The following is a 21,629-nucleotide window of genomic DNA, read 5'->3' on the forward strand; positions in this document are numbered from 1 at the left end:
CTGAAGAGGCTATGAAAGAATTTCATTGCAAAGAGAGTGGCTAAAGTATAGGGACATTTTTTTCCTCCATCACTACCTGCCACCATGAGATCAAATGAGAAGGACTTTAGAGAACCATTAGAATAGCCTGACATGTTCCACATAGATTTAGGGAGAAAACCAAGGGACTGCAGTTAGATTCCAGTCTGAGAACTGGAAAAGTGAAGAACTGAGAGTGGAGCTGCTGCCTGGTGCTAGAGCACAGAAGGCTGGATGCCCTGGAAACAGCTTGCTTCCACACCACAATACTCCTGTGTTTTCTAAGAATTAGATATGGGCCTTGAAGGAGAAAGCTGGGCAGGCTCAATTTAAAAGTGACCTCACACAAGGCAGCTTCTTGCCCAGCATGAGATGACCTCAAAACAAAGTGGGGAGAGGTATAAGGTCAGAGAAAAAAACAGCCAGAAGAGAAGCACGGATTCCCAAGAGGACATCATTAAACAAGCAAAGACCAAGAAACATTCACAAGGAGTTGACTTTAACCTCTCTCCAAGCCCAGAGCATACATACCACTGTCACAAAGCAGCTGTACCTACCACAAACCCCATTAGGAGTCAGACACCCAGGCTGCAAGGCTGGAAGAAAGAAGTTAGCATACTGCTCACCCCAGGCAGTCTTTCAGCCTGAAGCAGGCCCACATGAGGGGGCCAGAATCTTCAACTTTAAATGAAGTCTGGGGCTTTGACTGTGCCACAGGAGTAGACATTAATCACTGAAATAAGTTTTTCATGGGAAAACCTCCCCAAGTTATCCAAGAAACGTTACTCAAGATGAAAGATTCCATTCAAGAAGAAATGTTTAAAAGAATCATCAAAAAGTGTTTGAAGGGGCAGAGAGGAAAACGCAAAGTTGCACTATGATTGCATATCAATGCAACACGTTCCTTCATTTATCACAATGGTTAAAATAGCACTGAAGGAAATATGTAGATGTTTCTTCATATTTCAACTGGAGCATCTACATATTCTAAGCATTTGGGAACAAGGAAAGATGATGAGTTTAGGCTGCGCATCTGTAGGGATTTCACAGTTAAGTTTCTGAAATTTTTTAAACAATTATTGTAACACAAGGTACTCAATGGCTAAGCGTTGCATCTTGCATATTCCATTTAGCCATGTTAAAATTAAAGTGCTGAGGATTTTCAAATATTAAGTGATACAGGTTCTATAAAATCTTGTAAGCAAAGTTTATTCATCTCTACTCTAAAGAATAAATAGATGTAAAACTGATTTTAAAAACCTCTGCAAGAAAAATTGGCTTCATATGCCAGAAAGATTGTATACTAAATTGCAGCCCAAACCAAAAGGTATAAATCCTGCAACTACCAAGAAAATCATTGTAAATATTTTACAAATATTGAGAATCTTGATGTGCATGCTTTGTAAATATCAAAAGTAAACTTTAGGGCGGTGCGATGGTGACTCAGTTGCAGAATTCCCTCCTGCCATGCTGGAGACCTGGGTTCAATTCTCATTGCCTGCCCAGGCAAAAAAGAAAGTAAACGTTAGGTTGAGTTTAGTTAGATGCAAAAGTGGCCTAACACAGGAAATCTAATGCCAATAGTGAGATGCTTAAAATGCACCACAGAAATTTTAAATGAACCACATATTTTCAATTTCATCATGGAGATTGATACAGAAATAAAATAATATTGATATAAGCTATGAAAACAAAAAAGACTATGTTGATAATTCTCCAAGTATAGGAACTAAAATTTTTGTGGAAGAGAGAGATGAGTTATTTACATCTTGATAAGGAGAAAGCAAGACTGAATAGGCTGAACCCAAAGTCAAAAATGAGGTTACAGCAAACAAAACATAAAAATATTAAAGATGATCATGTGACAAAGGCAATCAGACCTCTCATTTTCTAAGATGACTCTCAGCTTGGCACCCATTCCCCCCATAAGCAATGCCAGGTACAACCTTGCAATAACCCTCTACTGAAAGTTTCTTAGCAGGACCAGTAGCCTTAATTGGCATACTTGTTAAGATGCACATTGCTGGACCCCAGCCCTAGCCCATTCTGGGCTGACCCAGAATGCCTGGCAGCAGACTCAGGAATATGCATTTTAAATGACAAAAATTTTAAATGACAAAACAAAACTTGAATCCGCTCCTTTCCAGTATTCCTCATTCATCACTTCTAATCTAGTTCAACACTCACCTGTCCAAAGTCCTCAAAAACAACTCCCTTTTACCTTCTTCAATAATTATGTGTGCTGCTATACATCTTTATCCATTTTATTTTTATTGTTCTTTTATCATTCCACTTGATGGCTGAATTCAAATTGGTAAGATATACTAAACCTTCAATACTTACCACAGATTTTTTAGAATTTAATTGTAATAATAATCTGGGAAGGAAACTACTCTTATTGCACCCATTTATTACATGAGAAAATTGAAGTTTTCGGAAATAAATTTGCTTCAGTTCACAACTGTAATAAAATTATAATTCAAACCTAGACAGTTATATTAGTTATTATTTTTAACTATTACTTACTTAGACTTTAATCTCCATGAAGCAAATTTTATTTCATCAAATGGGAAGGAAGCAGGAGAGAGTGTATCTGGCACAGGACAAAAATAGTGGCAAGAGAGGTAAAGGTATCAAGGTACCAGTCAATGCATACAGTTGAAAGCAATCTAGCAAAACCATAAAAAAAAATGTCATGCCTGGATGGCAGAAGCACTACTAGGTGGGAACAGAAGATCACTACTGTTACAAGCAACTACACAGTCATCTGCTAGAGTAGAAGGGCTGAACATTCTGTCTAATGAGGTCATCTCATTAGAATACCCAACACCCTTCCTACTGCTAAATTCTTGTAGTTTTATAATGTTCCTGATAAAAACAATATCCTCACTCTCAAGCCAAGTAACTCGCATGACCAAGAAAGGTGTGTCCTTTGAGGCCCTGTGCCCAGGAGAAATCTTTTCTCAGAGATGGAGCTCTTCCATACCAAGGCACAGGAATCTGAATCATCTTTCAATCTGAATGGAAATAAGAGAGAAAAAGTCCCTCTTCAAACTGACAACCATGTGCCAGGCCTCTGCTAAGTATTTTCTTCACAGAAGAGTCTGGGCTCATAAAGTCTAGAAAGTGGTGGAGTTGAGATTCACACAGAGGCCATGGCCACCAAAGCCCATGTTTTTCTCCCCAATATTTCATTCTCTCATTCAGAGGTCACTGCTGGTTAAAGTAAATATGTTCAAGTTTGTAGACGGTATTAGTACTTTCTATTCTTATGCAGAACACAACATCTCTGATTTTTCCTCAAGAGTTTCAGACACCAAAGCAATCAGCATATGCAGAGGATGATAGGAAAGGGAGAGAAACTGCAACTTGGCTAAGTGGAGATTTACACACAAAAGCTATCTTTCTGAAGACTTCACAAAGGAAAAAAAAATGCTTCTGAAGTATCTTGGAATGCTAAACTGAACATGTCCTATTAGAAATTTCAATGCAAAAGCACGGAACCTGCTTTCCAAAGCCCAAGGCAGGTTAACTAATAATTGCTAAATCTTTCAGCCTTCTGCACAGACAGCTTTTATTTGAAGGCTATAAAGAAGCTTTCTAAACATAGTCTCCTTACTAAACTATCTGGAACTAACACAAGACATTTACATTTCTATCAGTGATTAATTTAATAAACATGTTAGTTGCCCAATATTTTTCATAAACACAGATCTAATTTACTCATGTTTATCAAAGGTTTGAAAAGATTTACAAAGATTTTAGAACTTTCTCAACTCTTCTATGTTTTAAATATCTGAAGAAAATTATTACCTTTGCACTATATTTAATCTGCTTAGCCAAAAATCATAAAAAACAATTTTCAATTTGCATTTTACCAAGTCTCTTTTAAGATATACTTACAGCACTGATGGATTCTGGCAGCTTTCTATACTCAGAGCATTAGAAATGCTACTTGCTCTAAATTTCCAAGGCCATTTCCCTGACAGTTAAAGATCTCATGAACTCTGCAGTATCTCAGGCCCCACTTTCTCCAGCGTTTCACCAGTGTCTTCCTCAGCTACTTGCCCTTCCCAAGAAACAAACTAAAATCTGTCAATTAAAGAATGTCTACTAGTTATCAGTAGGTATCTGGTGTGGCTGATTTAAAAGAAGTATTTGATGGACTCTTTTTTTTTTTACATGGACAGGCAAACCCAGCCCTCTGGCATGGCAGGCAAGTATTCTTGCCTGCTGAGCCACCATGGCCCGCCCTTGATGGACTCTTTGCATTCCAGGAGCTTTCAACTCAAAAGACTAATACCTCTTAGAAATCCAACAATGTCTAGAAGAGACTAGTTGAGTCAATGACCTCCATTTACCCTGGAGACATTCTTACTCAGTCCAGGGCACACTGTAGCTAGTGGGCTCCCCAATAGCTGTGCAAGTACTTCTGCCCCCACCAAGACAGATTGTAAACTGTATGCTTACAATGAATTCCTTACCTTTGTTTCTCAACTCACTCATGTCAGCATTGATCATACTGTAATTAATTAAAATAATTTAAATAGCATGTGTATTGGTTTGAGTCCAACAAGAAACAGACACCAAAACAGGATTACACGTGCAAAAGACAAATTGGGGAGGAGAGAAGGAAAAGGCAGGAAGGGTCCTCAAAACAATATGCAGGTCTGATGCCTGTGGAAGGGGAAAAGGAAGGTATAGGATTAGATAGGAAGTCTTGGACGATGACACAATACCAAGAAAAGTTCAACCAGGCTGACGCGGAATTCTCAAGCCAAAGCCACCCGTTAGAGGAGTCTTGCAATTCAGCAGAATGGGTCTGCCTTACTATCCCTTCCATTCCCAGTCACTGGTGGGGAGAGCCCAAGCCCCCCCGAAGTGAAGGTAAAACCAGAGGGGATGTGGCTGGAGCTGCCAGTCAATTTTGCACACAGGAGAAGACTTGAGCTGTGCATTTTCGTGGTCTCTTCAGCATGTAAACCAAGACTAGTAATAATAGCTATTATTAATAGCATAATAATAATGTTATGAGTACTTAATATATAGACTATTAAAGCATTCTTCATGTATTATTTAAATTCCCACAACCATGTTGAGGTAAATACTATTATTATCCCTGTAATACAGACAAGAAACGAAGACATGGGTAGCCGCTCGTGATCGGCAGCAAATAAATGGCAGAGCTGTAATCTGAATCCAGGCATTTTTACCACTTCAAAAATTTGAGCTAAAAATGGTTATTTTTTCTATAAAAAATAGCTACTTTAGAAAGACTCATTAAAAGCAAGTTGCTGTCATGTTAAAAGTAATTAACACAACAGTAGAAAAAAAGATTAGGGGAAAATTTTTTTAAATCTAAAAAGTTTCTACAGCCAGCTATTCAATGAAAGCATGTGAAAGGCACTGCTATACAACCAAAACCGACCCAAAAAAGTCCTACTCCATAAAGCCTACATTCTCCTGGGTAAAGGGGACAGTAATAAATATACTGTATATTATTTAGGAGGTGACTGGTACATCAGGAAAAAATAAAACAGGGAAGGAAAGTTAGGAAGTTAGTGGATGAGTGGAGTGGGGGTTGGGGGTCTTTAAATAGGGAGTTCTCACTGAGAGTGATGGTTGAGCCACCTCCCTCGCTGAAGGAGGTGGTGGGGGGCACTTGGAAGAAAGGAATGTAAGGTACAGGGAACAGCAAGAACAAAGGGGCAGAGGTAGGAGCAGTGTTTCATGAACAGCAAGGAAGCAAGTGTATCTAGTGCTGTGATACTAAAGGAAGAACAGCAAGATACAATGTGATTAAGGGCATGAGCTGATCATGTAGGCTTGTAGACCACTGTGAAGACTTCAGCTCTTATTGGAAATCAGAAGGAAGCCATTAGAAGGTCCAGAGTAGAGAAGCAATCTGACTTAGATTATAAATAAACTACTTGACTGCTTGTAGAAAACAGATTGGGGTTGCGGGTGGTAAAGACGGAAGCAGGAAAACAAGTTCAGGAGGCTACTGCAGAATTCTGCACAAAGACTTTTGCAAACCCCACTTCCAAAGCTCAACTTTAAGAATCGAAATGGGAATGGAAATGATAGATAGCACATAAGGGATGCGCTGACTCCAATCATTAGTACCACACTTAAGGAAAAGGCCTTGCCTTTTGTGCCAGTCCTTCATCTGTTTGCTCTCAGATCTATTTCCCAGTTTTTACCTTCAGATGGTTGACCTCTGCAAAGTATATTTTGCAGCCTTCCTTGGCAAGCTGGCTTCTGGTTTCATTAGGATGAAAGGAAACATTAGCAGGAGACTGGAGCACATGAGTAGGGGACAAGTCCAGGTATTGCTTCTCCTCTCTCTCTCTGCTTCATCTCCAGGAGTATTTCCTCTATTGTTACAGGTTATTGTTACCTGTAACATTTCCTCTATTGTTACAGGTTCCAGTGGGTGGCATTGATGCTGGTTCCTGCTCTCACCAGGCTGCCCCTCAGCCACAGTTCAGTTCCCACCAGACAGCTCCTGTCCTTGCTCTGATAACAACAATTTCTCCCTTTGTCCCTATAACCAAAAGAGCTGTAGAAGTTTCCTACTGTTGGTAATCTCTGCATGTCATCACAGTTGCCTGTTTGCTCTTTCAGCTTTTCAATTTGTAATTAATTTCCTATATTAAGTTTCCTCTAAGGAACCACTTGGCAAAGGTTATTTTCCTGACCAGGTCCTAACTCTTATACCCCTACATCAAAAGATTCACAAATAAATATACATTTAAATATCACACTAAATGAAAATCTTGAAGGTATACATATATAATTTTGTATAGTTCATAATATTCACATCAAATCCTTTTCAGAGGCTCTAGGCAGGAGAAGAGAAGAGAAGAGAAGTAAGAGAAGTGGGTAGAGGGGGCACATCCTGTGTGCCACTGCTTCAGTGTTTTGCAAACATTACCTTCCCCAGAACCCAAAGCGAAACTCCAGAGGCTTCTGGTGCTGTGAAGAGACCTCAATAGAAAACCTTGGCAGGGTCCCTCTGTGTAGCCTGCTGTAATCATTTAAGACCAATAAGGCTCCAGGCCACAATAGGACATGTGGCAATGTTCTAAGAGTTGCCCAAAATGAGGACCTCACCTTCACCCGTCCTGCTCTCACAACACTGAATAACTGAAAAGTCAGAGGGGAAGAAGAGTATGAACAGAAAAGTCAGTAGAGAGGAACTTGACCACTGAGAGTCAAGACAAAGATACCAGCCACCTCTGCCATAGAACATTGACAGGCAAGGCACCACACGTGGTTCTGCTTAAATGTACTAGAACAGGGGGTGCTGCACACGTGCAAGGACTGTGAGAAAGTTCTGTGAGTAACCTTGGGGCTAACACTTATGACTGTTGCTGATAAACAGTATGCATAAACAAAGACAGAAAATCTAGCTTCAAATACATCCAGAGAGCAAGACCTATACAAAAGCACTTACGGTTAACTGTGTTGCATAAGTGTTTGGTATAAAGGGAATATTGGCTTGACCCTGCTGGACACAGATACCCCTGGAAGACAGTGACTTGAAAACTACTGCTTCAGCACTACAGCTGCCAGCGACCACTTAGTTTAATTCACAAAGGAATCATTCACCTTGAAAATCACAGCACAAAGGCACATCACTCTATTTCCATTAATCTAAAAAAATAAATGTTTACTGACTTGTTACATATGAAAAAATAACCCATATAAAAACAACCTATAAAAAGACTTCGAATGACTTAAAAGCCTTACTCCCTGAAGAGTAAGTAGTTTATGATGGCCTCTGAAAGCTTTTTAAGTCTGGCTTTGATCCCCATCTACTGTAGTCAGGGCAGGAGAGGAACAATGATAAGGAGACACAAGCAAGATCCTAGAGAAATGGGCCTGGAGGAATCATTCCCTTAGTAATATTAATTGCATTCCTTAGTAGTATTCTGCTTAGAAGCCTGCTCTTCCAATATCAAAATCACAGCGAAAGAAAGGGAACAATCATAGAGTTCCTATACATACATTATTTTATATAATCCTCACAGCAATCCGTTCTATAGATACAAAAAAGCATACACAGAGATAGGGGTGGTGATTAAAATACTCAGCTCTTGTCATACTTTTAATACATTTCAGAATGGAATTCAAATTCCAACCTCGCTTTCATAAGGACGCTCTCATCAACACTATTAGCACAAATTAGAAAATTCTGAAGTCAACTAATGAAATAATTGCAACTTGAACCAGAACGATGGGACAGCTTGGGTAGTCAGATCTTGTGACTGGAAACTTTAGGGTGTGGTCTTTTTACAACAAGTAACATGAAATGTAATAAATGGAATTAAGAAACAAAACAAGCTGCGGAAGCATGACGAAAATCTAGAGAGCTTCACTTTATAAACAAGGACTTGAAGTCCTTTAAATATAAGACTGAAAATGAAGCGAATGCAGAGCACATCCACATCTATCTTTCAAGCTCTCACAACTTTTTCTGAAATCTAGACACTGTTTTCCATTGCATAAGCATGTCCTCCAAGAATATGTCCGAAATTGAATTTATTATCTTCCCCCTTGCTGGCATACTGTTGATGGCTTAGCTCCCGTTCCAAATCCCCTTTTCTTTGATAACTAGTACAGAAAGAAACTGGTAAGCAAAATAGTGACATTCCTAGACTTCCTAACAGATACAAGTTTGTAGAATGAAGCTAAGGTGTATGGATGCATGGGTGGGGTGTACTTTCCAGACTAAAGCCCTTCTAGGATACAGTCCATGGCCCATTTCCTTTCCTTTTACGTGAAACATAGCCACCTCACCTGCAATTAGTTGCAATCAGAAAGACAAAAGCCTCCTGCTAGGAATAAAGCAGCAGGAAAACTGAAGGAATCGGCTTTGTGACAGTATAACTGAGCCGCCATCCCAGTCCATGAGTTCTTACAAAGTAAGGTAATAAAAGTCCAATGGTTTAAGCTATTACGAGGTAGGCTTTCTGTTCAGAGCCAAAAGAATTCTCCCTAGAATATCTCCAAATCTTTCTCCTCCTGGGTTTCACATCTTGGTAATGGTATCCCTATCGGACAAGTGGTGCCAGCAAAACCACAAGAACAGTCTCTAAATTCTTGCTATTCACATCAGTCCCTGTTTGCTTCTCATTCTGTTTCCTAAGTGTCTCCTACAACCTCCCTCTTTCTTCATTCATGCTCTCATTTCTTAGATTACTGAAATGCTACCAAACTCTTCTCACAGCCACCAACCTCCAAAGTGAGGACAGGCCAGTTTTCCTAGACACAGGTCCCTTCTGTACTTTATAGGCCTTGGCAAACACACAGTCATGAAGTCTCAGCTCTCAGCTTGCCTCACAAGAATTTTCACAACGGGGCCCAACGATAGCTAACAACATGTGAAAAGTGGGCATTTTAACTAATATAAGAGAAACAAATAAATAGAAACAAAAGATACCATTTGTGTGATGTATACATAGACATTTAACAAGGTTTTTATGAAATACAGTAAGCACTATATAAGGTTTTGCTAATAAATAAACCAATTTTATAAAGACAACTTTAAGATAACATTCAAGGTTGGCAAGGCTGCAGTGAGAAGTAGATTCTTACAAACTGTCAAAAGAGTATATCAGTATTCCCTGTTCTATAGAAGAATTATGTAATACATAGCCTGAGCCTCAAAACGTAGACATGCTTTAATTTGGTTATTCCTGGTCTAGAAGTATTGTCAAATCCACCACAACCACCCTCCACACGGTATACTAAGACAGCTATCATGACATGGATCTTAAGTAAATTATGATATGGCTAAGAGGAAGAGTATGCCACCAGGTAAAAAGTACTAGAAAGTTACAAAATTTATATTTTGACTAGTGCATTTCCTAGCTTAACTTACATGGGCAGTTTAATTGAACACCATAAGTACATGGAACCTTTAATAGGGCATGAGACTTTGTAGGCTTATCCAGTGTGATGCCCTGATAAATCCCAGAGTGATTTGCACAGTGAATAAAGAAATATTTGCAAAGTCCCTTGGGGGAATAGTGAGAAAGGAGGAAAATTCAACTTCCCCATTTGGAGAATTCCCGATATTCTAGCAAGCAGTGGAGACAACCAAAACAACAGGCTGAGCCCTCAATCTTGGGGTTCATTCATATGAAACTTAACCCCACAAAGGATAGGCTGAGCCTACTTAAAATTAGGCCTAAGTGTCACCCCCAGAGAACCTCTCTTTTGTTGCTCAGATGTGGCCTATCTCTCTTTCAACCAACACTGCAAGCAAACTCACTGCCCTCTCCCTCTCTACATGGGACATAACTCCTGGGGGTGTAAACCTCCCTGGCAATGTGGGACAGAAATTCTAGAATGAGCTGGGACTCAGCATCAAGGGATTGAGAAAAGCTTCTTGACCAAAAGGGGGAAGAGAGAAATGAGACAAAATAAAATGTCAGTGGCTGAGAGATTTCAGAGTCGAGAGATTATTCTGGAGGTTATTCTTACACATTATATAGATATCCCCTTTTTAGCTTAAGTTGCATTAGAGAGGATAGAGGGAAAAGCCTGAAACTGTTGCACTGTGTTCCAGTAGTGATGTTTCTTGAAGATGATTATATATATAATAATATGTAAATATATAAATAGATAATAATGATATAGCTTTTATAATGTGACTATATGATTGTGAAAATCTTCTGTCTGATGCTCCTTTTATCTATAGTATGGACAGATGAGTAAAAAATATGCATAAAAAATAAATAATGGGGGAACAAATATTAAAATAATTGAGTAGACTGAAATACTAGTGATCAATGAAAGGGATTGGTAAGGGATATAGGTAAAAAAAAAAAATAGGGGGAACAAAGGTTAAAATATATTAGGTAGATGGAAATACCAGTGGTCAATGAGAGGGAGGGGTAAGGGGTATGGTATGTACGTGTTATTTTCTTATTTCTTTTTCTGGAGTGATGCAAATGTTCTAAGATATGATCATGGTGATGAATATACAACTATGTGATGATATTGTGAGCCACTGATTGTACGCCAAGTATGGAACGTTCATTTGTTAAGAATGCTTGTGTTTGTATGTTGTTTTGTCAATACAAATTTTTTTTTTAAAGTACTAGGAAGAATTTTTTGAAATAGGAAAATATTCAGGATACAATGTTAAATTGGGAAAAAAAGATATAAAATTGTGTTTACAACCTGTTCAGGAGAAAACTGGCATGGAAACAGTGACAATAAGTATATCTTGCTCAGCGCTGCATATTGCTATCATGGGTCAATTACTAGTATTTTGCCGTCTTATTCTCTACATATTTCTGAGCTTTTCACACACTTTTACTATGAGCATATATTAGTTCTATAAGAGAAAAAAATACATAAGACAACTCGGAGATTTATGAAACAAGAAAGAAAGAAAAGATATAAGATAAAGAGAGACTCTGGTTGTACTATTTGTTAAACAATGACAACTTTCAATAACCGGAATCAATGCTTCTTTGGGGAAGACTAAATTCAGGTGCCCCAAGGCAGGCACTCAATACAGATCAATACCTCCTTAGCATTTAGACAGACTCTACTATGGCTTGTGAGAATTCAAAATTCCAATTACGAGGTCCTTCCTGGCATTTTAAAAATTTTCTATTCAAACAATTTACAGTCTTACTAACTACCTTTATAAAGCCACTGTTGAAGATCCTGAACTATTCCGGTCATCTTATGACAGCCTTTAACCATATGTAGTATTGCTTTAGGGACATATGATGTATCCTGAAATATAATCACTCCTGAATTCAGTGCACTTTAATAAAATAATTTTAAATAAGAGCACTTATGATAGGAACAGAGTAATTCTCATTTTGCAAGAATGAAAAAAAGGCAACCTGAGGTAAAGATCCAAGGCTTGGATGCAGAGAGATCTGAGTCCAAATTCAAACGTCATCACTTACAAACTGTGTGACCTTGGGCAGATGGCTTGCATTCTCTGAGGAAGTACAGAAATAGAAATAAGATAAGCTCAAACTTCTGAGACTTAAAAACGTCACTTAACCCTACTCATTTCTTTAAAAGTCATATGGGTTTTACACTTACTTGCTTTTTAACCTTCGTGTTCTGAGGAATAACAATGCAGAAACTGGTAAACCAAAATACTTCAAGTATATTATGTATAGTCGACATTTTAAACTACATATTTTCATAACAATATAGAGAACATTCTGCTGTCTTTCAAGAGCAATATATAATTCTAAAGTTAATCAAAACATTAAGGGCCTAATGAGGTCCCTTGTGAGAAAAACTGAAGTAAAAATGCAGAATTTACGCAAATATGCCGAAGAGAGCTGTCTTTAATGAGAATAAAAAGAGTTGCTTCATAAAAAGTTAAAATTTTCTCAGTGTTGCACACCTCACTCTTGGGGAAAAATCACAGATGGTATTATCAACTGAAACCATTATATATTGATATGGTCAGGGAGCAGAGCCTGAGGGCCATACACTATAGAAAGAGTCAGGGAAACATCTGCCAAAAAGTTTCTAATGGAACTGAGGTCATTCCCTGACCCTAGTACACACCTCACAGATTGCTTTTCAGAATCTATTCCTGATCCCCCACTCCACTTAATTGGTTTACTCCTAAAACTGCTTAAAAGTCTTGGTTGATTGCAAGTTTATATTTTACATTCAAGTAAAATTGTAAAATTTCATAAATATTGATTGAACATGAGAGTCATATATACATATAATGAAAATAGGTTGGTAATGAATTATATGCAAAATGTTTAATTTTTATTCTTATCGTAACTAATGTATAAAATACCTGGTCAATGTTTCTAGGCAAATGCATAATTCTGAATAAGCAACAAGTTTCTTTCAAATTTCTTTCTCCAATCAGATGTTTCTCCAGCCAATATTTCTTCATATTAAAGTTATTTTAGACTCTATGGGCCTTATTTCAATTTATAGCCCATTAATACACAGGGAGTCAATTATAAAACCACTAAGTGGTACAGAAAATGAAAACATAAGGAAAACAGGGAATATTTTAATTAAACATATGATAAGAAAACACTATAAAAATGTTATTTGATTCTCCAAAGAAACTTTGCATCACCCTGTGTTTTGGTTTAGTAAAGCTTATATTCATATAAGAAGTGAATCGGCTTTTATGAAGGGGACTTTTTAAAAGTCACAATTCTAAGGCCATGAAAATGTCCAAATTAAGGCACCAAAAAAGGATACCGTCTCAGAGGAAAGGCAGCCAGTATACGGAACACATCTGTAAGCTAGGAAGGCACATGGCTGGCATCAGCTGGTCCTTGTTTCTGGTTCATTGCTTTCAGCTTCTGATTCCAGCTCTAAACATCTGTGGGCTTTCAATTAGCTTCTCTGGGGCAAGCTCTGGATTTCATCTCTTAGCTTAGCATTTCCAGGTGTCTGTGTCTTTGTTTCATTTCTCTGCTCTCTGTGTCAGTTATGAGCTCTCTCTCTCTCTCCATGAACTGCTTTAAGCACTACAGTAAACTAAGTAAGACCTCACCTTGAACGGACGGGGTCATATCTCTATCTAATCAAAAGATCCCACCCGAACAATAGGTCTGCTCTCATAACATTGGATTAAGATTGAGAGAACATGGCTTTTCTGGGGTACATAACAGTTTCACTCCATGCTCTGGACCCCCAAAAGACATGTTCTTTTCATATACAAAATACATTCATTCTATCACAATATCACAAAATACAACATGAAGTAAAAAAAAAATGTGCAAAATCTGATCAAAATCAGCTACAAGCATGGTCTCTCCAAAGGCAAAATTTTCCCTTGGCTGTGGACCTGTGAAATTCAGAACAAGTTATCTGCTGCCAATATACAAAGAAGGGACACTCATAAGATAAACATTTCCATTTCAATAGGAAGAAATAGAAAGGAAAGTAGGAACCCAAACAGTTTTGGAAACCTACAGGGCATACTTCATTCATTAGATTTTAAGATCTGAGAATCATTTATCCTCAGGACCTGAAAGAGCAGAGTCCACCCTTCCCAAGGGCTTATGCAGCAATCTTCTCTCTCCAAACACTGGGGTGAGAGTATTAACAGAGCCAAGAATTGGGGATACTACCTTGCTCTCAATCCCAACTTCTGGGTATAACCCAGACTCTGACAGGATCACATTCTCCAGGGCACACATTCAACCCCTTCAGAACAGTGGGGTGGCAGCCAAGCTCTCCCCAATCCCTGGGGAATGTGCTCCACCCTCTCTGAGGCCTGAGGCAGCAACACTTTTCCATGCACCACTCACTCTCTCCACATGCATGGGTGTATCTGTTCTCCTGGCCCAAGATTTCCTGGCTCTAGACCTTAGCTTCCATGTTATGCCTCTGAAGTTTCATGTTCTGCTTCTTCAATCTATGCCTTTTCTGTCCCTTTTGTTTCCATTTATATGGAACCTGCAACACTCTTGTCAGTTTTTTATGCAGTATACAGGGATCACAACCATCAAACATAGGGCTTTCTACAAATCCTTTCTAGATAACTGAATTTCTAACCGTGGCTTTTTCTGAAATGGCTGACAATTTTCATGCTTGGTTAAAATTTCACATGGGGTACTATTCTCTGGGGTCTAACTTTCTGGAAGTCCAGAATTTTCCAGACCCTCAATTTCTGTTTGTTTGTTTGGTTTTTTGTGCCCAGGAGTTCAGTTTTCAGTTTATCTCTCTTCTCTCACAATTTACCATAAGCTGCAAGAAGAAACCAGGCTGCATTTTCCACACTTAGTATGAAAATTTCCTCAGCAAGATATCCAAATTTTTTCACTTTCAAATTCTACCTTCCATCTAACACCAGGACTCAATTTTGCCAAATTCTCTGCCACTTTAAAATAAAGGTCACCTTCCTTCAAGTTTGCAATGATACATTCATTATTTTTGTTTAAAGCCTTCTTGGAAGTATCTTTAGAGTCCACGGTTCTACCCACATTCTCTTTAAGGGATACTAGCCTTCTCTATCAAACTCCTCACAATTCTACCAGAATCTTCTCTTTATCCATTTAAAAAGTCATTCCAACACGTTTGGCATTTGCAAACTACAGCACCCCACTTCTTTGGTAGCAAATTCTGTTTCAGTTTGCTAAAGCAATATACCAAAAGAGGACTGACTTTTATAAAGAAGATTTATTAAGTTACAAGTTACAATTCTAAGGCCCTGGAAATGTTCAAATTAAGGCACAACAAGAGACTACCTTCTCAGAGGAATGGCACATTCAAGTTCCTCTGTCATGTGGGAAGGCACATAGCAATGTCTCCTCTCCTTCTCTCCTGGTTTCTGGTTTGAATCAGCTCTCTCAGCTTCTGTGGACCATCTGGCATTTCCTGGGGCGATTTCCTTCTGAATCTCCAAGTGCCCATGTCTAGGCATTTGCTCTCTGTTTCAGCTCTAAGCTCTTTCTTTCTCCATGAGCTCCTTTAAGGATACGAGTAAACCAGTATCCTGAATGGCAGGGCCACATCCCCATGAAATAATCTAATCAAAAGATCATGTCCTGAAGCATATGACAAGATGGATGAGACTTAAGGACATAATGCTGAGTGAAATAAGCCAGACACAAAAAGACAGATATCGTATGATTCTACTTTTATGGCCATGGCAAAGGTAAAATAAGAGGCTTATAATACAGAATATAAGGGACTTAAAGATACATAAAAGCTAGACATGGGTGAATGGTTAGTTAATGAGGTTGAACTCCAATGTAAGGGAATAGATAGAAGTGAAGGCAGTTCTCGAGTGAGTCTATAAGTAATATTGCCATATTAAAAAAAGATCATACCCACGGTTGGGTGGGTCACATCTCCATGGGAACAACCTTACCAAAAGATACCATCCTACAATAGGTTTGTCCCACAAGATTGGAATCTGATTAAAAGAACATGGCTTTTCTGGGGTACATAACAGTGTCAAAGTAGCATACCCTGTGTACCTAAAAGTAAAGCCAAGAGGCAGGAGAAGATAAACTTGACTGTTAACAACAATCAATCTGTAGAACATGACAAGAATATTCATACAAATAAAACACTCCTGAATGTATAAGTGTGCAAGTAAAGATTACTTCAAAGAGCTTTCTTACCACAAAGAAAAGCAACCTCTGCTCTTTACTTTCCAACCTTTGCAAACCATTCCAAATTCATAAAAGAATAAGAATTTTTTCCAAGAGGTAACAGACATGCTTCTATCTCCAGTTGGAATGTAATCAACAGATACCCAGCATTTTTTAAAATTATTTCTAAAAGGATTACTGTCACATTTTAGAATCCAAAGGATAAAAACAACATTAAAAAGCATTTGAGATGGAAAAAATAGATAACAAAGATGACTGATGCCAGACTTCCATCAAACTTTTCATTAGCAGCACTGGAAGCTAGAAGGTTGTGGCGCAAGCCTGCTGAGCTCTGACAGAGGATGATTTCACCCCAGAATTCTATGTCTTGCCAAATTTTCACCTAAAGAAAGAAAATTTCAATTCTACAGGGAACCAGAAAATTTAACACATTCTCTTTCTTAGGAAGTTGCTTCTGGAAAGGTTCAAACAAAATGAAAGTCAGCAAACAGTAGCTCCAACTCCAAAGAACAATGAAGAGAGAATGCCAATTCAGCCTGGGGTCCAAACACCAGATCAGATTAGAGCAAGCAGGAGAAAGGCTACAGAAGGGGCATATCTAGGAAAAAGGCAAGAATATAGATTAATATTCTCTGAAACAGTGGTTTTCAAACCTAACCATGCCCTATGTAATCCCTATATGTCCTCCAGATGCACTCTCCCCTATTCTCTAGCCTGTGCTGTGCCTTAGGAAGTGAATTTTAATGAGCCGCAATACCCAGTCATCTTCCCCTTCAGGTCTTCTTCCCCTGCAGCTTCAACATGGGTTCTCTGAAGGATGAGGCACCAACACAAAATCAGAGGGAGGGAAAAGAAAGAAAAGGAGGGTCTCTGTGTTTCTCCCCCCAACTCTCTCTGCCACTCACATTGCGGTGACTGGATTGTGCAACTGGAGATCACACCCTCTGTCAGACAGCCCCCCCTCCCATGGCCACAGCTCCAGCCTAGTTCAGGGAAGGTCACTACTCTCCTTTTTGCCCAAGAAGGCCTGGGAATAGTAAAGACTTCCAGCCTCAGCTAATTCCTGAAAGTTTCACCATTCCTCAGGGGTTCCTGTAATCTTGCCCAACCCTTTGTAATTTATGAATAGTCCCTTGGAGAGTGACAGATATTTCCTGCTGGGCCCTAATTGGTAACACCCTTTTAATTTGAAAAAAAGAAAAGGTAAATAATAACCCTTCTGCTATCCAGAAATGAAATTTATAGCTAGATTTTTTATCTCTAACGTTCCAATTAAAAATTAATAAATTAAAACTACCAAAAATAATTGAAATAACAGATACTGCAGCATGTAAATGCTTAGGCATAACAGCTCTAAAAGACAAGATGAACTAGATGCATGCACCCACATATAAGGAAAAAATCAGATTTAAGATAAGGTAAGCAACATTTTGCTGAATATCATCAAGACTATTCTTTATTTTGACATTTTAAATAAGAGCTAAATAGATTTTGAATATCCAAGGGGAATGTAACAACTGAAAAATGAAGCTGATACAAGCATTCTGTACTGGGGAAGCAAATATCAAAAACATCATTGGTCTTAACAACATTATTTTCCAAAATGGTGAGCAATTCTCGGGAAAATTCCTAACAGAAATAATGTTCAGTCTTCCCTCAATTTACTCAGGAGCTGTCCGCATTTCCAAAAAGAACACTGTGTATTAACATCATACAAAACATACTTGGCATTTTATAAAGACTTATTCTTTAAGCTCAAATAATTATAAACAGGCTTTTACCTACATAAATGTTGAACAGGACACTCAAATGCCACATACAATGAAGGACAATCCTTTATCAGGCAACTCAGGATTTCTAGAATTCTTGGACCCCACCCACTAAATACCAGTAACAACTCTCAATCATTGAGAAAACCAAAAACAGCCCGCCAAATTTCCAAAATTTTGGCTAGGGAGGCAATACCATCACTGTTGAGAACTACTGGTCTACAATTTGTAATAACTTAAGGAAGTGAAGATAGACAAGATGCTTAGGGAAGAAAAAACAAGTTAAAACTCCAAGGAAAGTTTTAAAATCTTATAAGAAAAGAAATACAACCAATGCATACTATGTGGTTGTGTAATTACTTTTACAATTGAAAAGTAATTAGAAAGTCTTGATCAGGTAGCTTCTGTGAAGTGATTTTCAATCTGTAAAATTAACCACTAAACAAAATGCAAAGACCTAATGATGGTTACAGAAGACAACATAAATCGTCAAACTTGGGAGGTCATTTTTTCCCACTATAAAAAAGCCTGGATGGGCGGGCCGCGGTGGCTCAGCGGGCAAAGTGCTTGCCTGCTATGCCGGAGGACCTCGGTTCGATTCCCGGCCCCAGCCCATGTAACAAAAACGGAGAAACAAAATACAATAAAACAAGAAAATGTTTAAAAAGATGTTTCCCTTTCTTCCTCCCTTCCTTCCTTCTATCCTTCCTTCCTTCTCTCTGTCTTTCAAAAAAAAAAAAAAAAAAAAAAAAAAAAAAGCCTGGATGTAGGTGCTGCTGACAATGGTTTTGTCATATCTGAGCCAGTCAGCACTTCTTCTAGATTCTCTTATTTTCCCCATAATGACAAGATGACTGCTACAGCTCCAGACACTATGGGGAAGGAAAGGACTAATGCTAACAATGTCTGTTACTGTTTCTTATGTCACATGGTCACTCCTAGCTGTAAGGGAATCTAGGAAAGTAAGTATCTCACCTAGGCTGGGAACTTTTTGGAAGAAAAAAAAGAAATAAATATTAAGTTGGAAATTACTGTCTGCAGAAAGAGTCTGACATAATATCTATTGTTGTAGGAGGAAGAAATAAAGGGGTCAGTATATTACTTAAATTACAAAGCCAATTCTAGTTAGCATCCAGATTTAACAGAGACCTTCTATAACAAAGATCTAAGGTTAATTCGTTAACTTAAAAAAATAAGTTTTAAACACAAGAAAAATGCACTTCTCTCTCACACAGAAGCCTGAACTGGTGTGGCCACTGTCCTGTGCGAAGTTGTCAGGATTGTGGGTTCCTTCTAACTTGTTGCTTTGCTTTTTTTTTGGCAAGCAGCTCCCATCTCCTGGTCCAAACAGCTGCTCTAACTCCTGTCAAGTCCATCAAACTGACAATGACAATGCCTGCTAGTGGGAAGGTGAAACAGAACAGGAAAGAATTGTTCCTCCCCTTTCAGGACTTGACCCATAGGTCTGGTACACGTGATTTCCATTCATATCTCATGAGCCTGAACTTAATCCTTTGCCTACATATGCAGTTACAAGAAAGGTTGGGTCAAGTTACAGATACTGCTTTTTACCCAGCCTATCAATTCCCCAATTGATACATCTTCGAACAATTTTAAGCCTCATACTTGCTCCTATTTTGGCAAGACTCACTTTCTGTTCTCCTTAGAGAAATCTCAGCTGTCTCTGCCCTGTCTTCCTTAGTACTATAAAAATAGAGGCATTGACTCTTCAATTTTTCATGAAGACTGATGGTCTCATGGAATCTGGTCCACTGCTCTCAAGTTGGAGAAATAAAAAAGTTGGGATCCCCCAGGACTATATGACCCACACTCTCTAAAAACAATCATTGTCGGTTCCACAGTTAACAAAAGGGTGGGAAGGGAAAACTGGAAAATGTAATCTTCAGCTGGACAGCCACGAGCCCAACTAAAATTTCTATTGCTGTGAACAAGGGGCAGGGGGGGACATATTGGGAATCAACTTGAAACAACCAATAATGGTAAATAACCACACTCCAAGTAGAAGAAAGGAAGTTGGGTATTTACATGAGCTAAATCCCCCTCACTGCCCCGTCTTTGCAGAAGGTAATGGCTAAAGCCTAAAATGATGAATCCAGAAAAAGTAGTATAGACATCTTATTTTAATTTACGAAGTATTTTCCAGAAAAATAAAAACATTAATAGTGAAGAATTAAAAGGGTTTCCTTATGGGGATATGACTGGAAATGGGGAAGAGAAGGGGAGGAGACTTATTTTTTTACCATAAGCTCTGCAAGACCTGACTTTTAGTCACAATAATGCATTATTTTTACAAAATTGCTTTCAAAATATTTTCAGTAATGTTATAGTCCCAAAACAGCAGTTTTGCCCTATTGCCCATTATAATGAATTCATGAACTTAGTTAAATAATGTTGAATAAATACCATTTGTTTGTATTCTATATTACCTACCAGATGCCACCCTATTCAAGTCTGAACCACTGTCACAGCCTCCTACCTGGTCTCGCGCCTTTCATTCTTGCCCCTTAGAATTTAGTCTCAAGGTTGCCACATTGTATTCATTGTAAAAACATGCATTCCTTGTAAATGGTGCCCCCATTGCATGGAGCTGTGCAATGGAGTGGCACTATTCTCAGATAAGACTGAAATCTTTTAAAAATCTTATAAAGATTCCGTTCTGAACTTGCTCAAAACCCTCCAATGGCTTCTTATCACACTCACAATCATTACTGAATATCTTACCGTGTCCTAAAGAACTTTAATAACCAAACCTGCCTACCTCCTCAAATTCATTGTATCCCACTCTCCCCTTTTCATTTCTCTCTAGCCACCCTGAACCTCATGGCTGTTTTTCAGAACAAAAGCTTATTTTCAAGACTTTTTGTATCTGCCTTAACCCCATCTGAGCTGTTTTTCTCCCATTCAACTCACCCATCTTCACAAGTTTCAATTCTTAACTTAATTCAAAGTCCTGTTTGACAGCCTCCTGTTCCTCAGAGAGGCTTTTCTTGACCACCCTCATGGCAATAACCACCAACATCAAATCCCCCCCATCATCACAACCTATCCCTTAATCTGCATGCATACACATGTGCATTCACCATCCATCTCCTGTACTACCACATAAGCTGATGAGAGCTGTCTTGTACACATCTATATTCCCAGTGCCTAAAATAGTGCCTGGGATGAAACAATATTATAATTATACTATTAACTGGAGTCCACAGTTTATACATTAGGGTTCACTGAGCTGTAAAGTCCTGCTTTTTAAATTTTTTATTTCAGTAATATATACAACCTAAAATTTTCCCCTTTTAACCATATTCAAGTATAGAATTCAGTTGTGTTAGTTATACTTACAATGTTGTGTTACGATCAACACGAGCCATTACCAAAACTTTTCCATCATTCCAAACAGAAATTCTGCATTAACTTCCCATTTGTTACCCCACCTCAACACCTGATAATCTAATTTCAGGTTCTATGGATTTGCTTATTCTAACTAATTCATCTCAGTAAGATCATACAATGTTTGTTATTTTGTGTCTGGCTTATTTCAGTCAGCATGACATCCTCAAGGTTCATCTGCATTGTCATATATATCAGAACTCCATTCTTTTTAATGGCTGAATAATATTCCATTCTATGTTTATACTATGTTTTGTTTATCTATTCATCTGAACCAAAATTATTTTAATCAATCTTCACAGCAGTTCTCTGAAGTATTAGTCACATTGCAGAT

At 38.3% G+C, this 21,629-nt stretch overlaps 1 protein-coding gene and 1 long non-coding RNA gene across 12 annotated transcripts in view; one reads left to right on the forward strand and one right to left on the reverse strand.

Moving 5' to 3' along the window:
• Positions 1-21,629, reverse strand: part of CADPS2 (calcium dependent secretion activator 2) — a 617,203-nt gene that overhangs the window by 583,512 nt on the left and 12,062 nt on the right. The window contains exon 1 of one of the 11 annotated variants that reach the window (XM_077119785.1): positions 11,895-13,047. The exons of the other annotated variants lie outside the window; for them this stretch is intronic. The gene's annotated coding sequence lies outside the window, so the exon portion shown is untranslated. Of the gene's footprint in view, positions 1-11,894; positions 13,048-21,629 lie in introns of those variants that run through there. 11 annotated transcript variants of the gene reach the window in all.
• LOC143649960 (uncharacterized) overlaps positions 1-21,629 on the forward strand; it is a 33,801-nt gene that overhangs the window by 1,462 nt on the left and 10,710 nt on the right. The window lies entirely within an intron of this gene.

This window comes from Tamandua tetradactyla, chromosome 1 (genome assembly GCF_023851605.1).
Source record: "Tamandua tetradactyla isolate mTamTet1 chromosome 1, mTamTet1.pri, whole genome shotgun sequence".
Taxonomy (NCBI): Eukaryota; Metazoa; Chordata; class Mammalia; order Pilosa; family Myrmecophagidae; genus Tamandua; species Tamandua tetradactyla.